Source organism: Otolemur garnettii, unplaced genomic scaffold (genome assembly GCF_000181295.1).
Source record: "Otolemur garnettii isolate 467f Iridium unplaced genomic scaffold, OtoGar3 scaffold00016, whole genome shotgun sequence".
Lineage (NCBI taxonomy): Eukaryota > Metazoa > Chordata > Mammalia > Primates > Galagidae > Otolemur > Otolemur garnettii.
Window position 1 is genome coordinate 28,117,437 of NW_003852411.1, and position 4,761 is coordinate 28,122,197.

A 4,761-nucleotide genomic window follows, 5' to 3' on the forward strand; every position below is an offset into this window, starting at 1 on the left:
AAAAAAATACTAGTATCTTTAAAAAACTGGTCTGATAGTTTATAACCTATACAGATGTGCTAAGCATTTAAAAAAAATGAAAACAAAACAATTTTTTATAAATAAGAAACATATTAGCCTGTATATATTTTCTTCCATTCCATACTTATCAAATATATTATTGATCCTCCATCTACTACTCTTTTTTCTTAGACAAAACAATTCTCAAGCCTTGATGCAAGAAACAGTGGTATTCTACAAGGCTACGGGATACATTTCACCACAGAAATAAAATAGCTGCCCTTTAAGCATCTCTCCTATTCAATTTTTCTTAAACTTATAGTTTTATACTACTCATCTTAGTTTAAGTTCTAGTATAGGTTCTGATTTTGAATAAATTACACAGATTATAATTTGACATAGTAGGAATTCACTGCTCAAAAAAAAAAAAAAAAAGAATACTATTTTCAGTGGCTCTGCCACCTATGCAAGTTCAACAACTATTACTCCAGATTAAGTGATTGTTAAGTATATGCTTAAGGCTAAATGTGCTATGAAAATTCAAACATGGTTATTAAATCCTAATACACAAATAGGAGAGTGTGTTTAGATTCCCAAGATCTAAACAGATATCAAATTACTATAACTATTACAAAATATAAACCATTAGGAAAATAAATCAAAAATTTATGAAAGCTTTATTTCTTAAATCCTGTAGGAAAAATAAGGTGAATTAGTTGCTAGCCTGTTTCAATGCCATTTAAAAAAAATAATCAGCTCATTCAATAGCTACAGTTCAATTTAACTTCCTAGTTGTATAGGGGTAAATGTTTATTCATGCTAAAAAGAAAGCTGAATAAATTTGGTAGAAAGAGATTACTTAGAAGAAACCATCATAACTAAGTGTGGCTAAATAAAGATATACAATCTGTAACTATCAGAACCAACCATTTCAGCATACCTCAAAGAATACTATCCTCCTGAGATCAAACATACTCTCAAGAAGGAGACTAATTCTGCCTGTAGAGCCGCATAAATGGATGAAGCATTAAAGCCCAGTCCCAGGGGCACATATGAGAAGGAAACAAACATTCAAAGTGCTAAGCCAGACTCACCAGGTGAGTTTCCAGGTGAGTTCTAGATCCAAGTGGAACTTTATAATACTAATCCACAATAATTCACATGTAAGTCTTACTGTGACAGCTGCATTGAAGTTAAATATTTTTCAAACTCAAAAACTAGTTCTGTACTGTCTAATATGATACTACTAACTGTAGGTGACTATTTCAATTTACTATCATTTGAATTTAACTTAAATTCAAAATGTGGTTCCTCAGTTGTCCTAGCCACACATCAAGGGCTCAAGAGGCACATGTGCCTGCTGGCTACAGTACTGAACAGAAGATATTCTCATGACTGCAAAAAGTTCCATCGGACAGTGCCATCTAAATTAATTATCTCACTTTTTAAATGAGATATTTAAGATTATACAATACCCAGTGGAGCCATTTATCACACAAGTACATATTAATCAAACAAATATATTATTGGGTTCTTTCTACAAGTAGGTCCATAAGGAATATAACAGTCCAGTGGAAGATGAAATTATGCCTTCTACCCTAAAGGAACATATAACCATCCCAGACTGGATGTTGAGCACTTGAATTATAGATAGTGCAAACAAGGGACTAAATTTTTCAATGCTATTTCATCGTAATTAATGTAAAAGTAAACAGCCACATATTACTAATAGGTACCCCAAGGGACAGCACAGATCCAGATTATTTAGGACAGACTAAAAGTACAATAGTATATGAGAGAGGAGAGACGTCAAAGATACATAAAGAATCAGAGGAAGTGACATGGAGGACATAATCTCATTGAGCCTTAAATAATGGAAATGATTAGCTTCCATACAAAATTCTGAGAGTCCTAGAGGTGGAAATCATGCCTGCCTTGCTGACAATTTACTTTTTCAGTCAAGTATGATGCCTTATACCTCACAGAAGCATAGGCCATTTGTTGAAATACTATCTGAATGAATAAACTGTAGAAAAATAGTTCCTGTTTTAAACAAGAAAGTATTGTATTGGAGTAAAATTTTAGTAGGATAAATTGATAGTATTTAGTATTCAATGTAGATTTGATATAGAAGAATCAAAAGGAAGAAATTCAGCAAGGGTTGCTGCTATCCATGACGACTATACATTTTTTTTTTTCTTTTTTGAGACAGAGCCTGACTCTATTATTCTGGGTAGAGTGTCATGGTATCGTAGTTCATAGTAACTTCAAACACTTGGGCTTCACCAAGCCTCTTGCCTCAGCCTCCTGAGTAGCTGGGACTATAGGCATATGCCACTTCACCTGGCTAGATTTTTTATTTTTAGTACAGATGGGATCTCGCTCTTGCTCAGGCTCTCTGAAACTCTTGAGCTCAAGGTCTTCACCTTCCAGAGTGCTAGGATTATAGGCCTGAGCCAACATGCCTGGCAAGGATTATAAAATTATGTGATAGATCAGTTGGGTGCCCATAGCTCAGTGGTTAGGGCACCAGTCACATGCACCAGGGCTGGTGGATTCAAACCTGGCCTGGGCCTGCTAAACAAAATAAAATAGCTGGGCATTGTGGCAGGTGCCCATAGTCCCAGCTACTAGGGAGACTGAGGTAAGAGCACTGCTTGAACCCAAGAGTCTGAGGTTGCTGTGAGCTGTGACACCATGGCACTCTACCAAAGGCAACAAAGTGAGATTCTGTTTCAAAAAAAAAAAAAAAATACTATGTGATAAATGAATAAACAGAACAGGATAGTGATAAACAGTATCACTGAGTAAAATATAATCATGAAATTGGTGATTGTTTGGATATCAAGATTATCTATAATGACTCCAAAATTTCAATTCTTTATGATAGGAAGAAATTGAGTGAAAGAGAAGGAGAACAGGGGAGAAAGTGAGGAAGAGGACAGAGAAAAATGTTGAATGTAATTTTATAAATGTAATTTTTGTTGTGAATGGCCAGAACAGAAAACACTGATTTTTGAAACCTGTCCAAATAAAGGTAATAATTGAAACTAAAATAAATAAATAATCTATGGGAAGGAATACTTCATGAAAAAGGAATGTGACGATCACTGGAATCCGACAGAACTGGATGAAGAACAATTTGGCATTGTTAACACACATTGCAAAGGGAGCTAAAGAGAGTTCTTTGACAACAAATATCTTGATTTCTCCAAAGTATTCAGAGGCCTTCCCATGCTATGGTGGGACAAACGAGGATGATGATGTAGGCAAGGTAAAGGTAGGTTAGAATAACCCAGCAAATTGAACAGCTGTGCCTAAAATTTTGATCAGTAGTTGTATGCCACTTTGAAGAATAAAAGTATATAATGCAGCAAAATGTTCTACTTAACATTTTTATCTTGGGGGAAAAAGAGATGCTAAGTAAATGTGCAGGGAACCCTAGGCAGTGAGAAATAGTTAATGTGACTGACAAAATGATAGATTTAAACTGACCTTGATATTTCTAAAATCTAGGTTGAAATAAAGAAAATGGAACCTTCTATTGATAGAAGAAATAATGGTAAAATACTGAATTAAAAGTAATAGTTACACTAAAATACAGTGAAAAAAAAATCCTAGCTTGGCAGAACTGTATGTGAAAAAGGCAGGGATCTTTTAATTGGTCACAAGCTCAGAATGAGTCAAGGGCAAGATGCTGATGCTAAAAATCCAACTCTTCATTAAGCACTGTGCTTTGGGTTCTACATTTTAAACAGAATGAAGACAAGAGGGTAGAGAGAACAGTAAACAGATAGTGATGAATCTGACAATTAAGCTATATAAAGAATGGCTGGAAAACTGGAGCTAACTAACCTTAATAAGAGAAGGCTGAAAGAAACCATGATCATTATCCTCAAACGCCTGAAAGGTCATCCAGCGGAATGTGGCATAGACTTGTTCCAGAGAGATCTGGGTTACTAGAGTACAGAAACAAATAGCTTAAACTCAGTAAGAAACACCACTTTGACAACTAAAGCTGTCCTAGTACAACAGCTTAAGTGGTTAGGGTACTATAGTTTTGAAAACAAGTAAGCAGAAGCTATCACCAATTTTCAAAATTCACACTGAAAAATTCAGGTTCATGGATCCCAATGCTGGACAGTCTAAATCAATGTATTTGGGTGGGTGGGTGGGGGTTGTTTATTTTAAAATTCATCACTGAATTCTAATACACAGCTAATTTTAAGAAACACTGAGCCAGATAAACTTTCAATTTTACAAATATTGAAGGAAAGCATACTACCTAAAAGGCAACATTCTAGGCCTGGTTTGACTCATGCAAAAGTTAACAATGATTGCTGCTGTCAAGAAACATAAAATGTTATTGGCAAAAGATAGACATATAAAACTAACAGTAATATAAGGTAGGCATGGTCATCTTTTATGACAAAGGTACCTCAAATTTGAGTTAGTAACCAGTTACTAACTTGTAACTGGTTCATTAACTACCAAGACCATGTGATAACACACAAATATTTATCGATTTGACTTGGTTAAGAAACATGATTAAGTATTTCCTAAGACCTTTCTAATCCGTGTTCCAGAGATAAATATATGGCCCAAGAGTGAATCTTGGTGCATATCCTTGGTGAATATTCAGTTAAGGGTCAGAAAAAAAGAAAAGCGGTTGGAATATAGAAAGAAAAGGAAGAACAGAAAAAAGCAGGACAGTGCGCTGGGCAGACCACGCAGAGGAATCATGACCATTTTATTTTCTTT

At 34.9% G+C, this 4,761-nt stretch overlaps 1 protein-coding gene across 1 annotated transcript in view; it reads right to left on the reverse strand.

Moving 5' to 3' along the window:
* The window catches only part of NUF2 (NUF2, NDC80 kinetochore complex component), a 29,187-nt gene that overhangs the window by 1,149 nt on the left and 23,277 nt on the right, over positions 1-4,761 (reverse strand). The window lies entirely within an intron of this gene.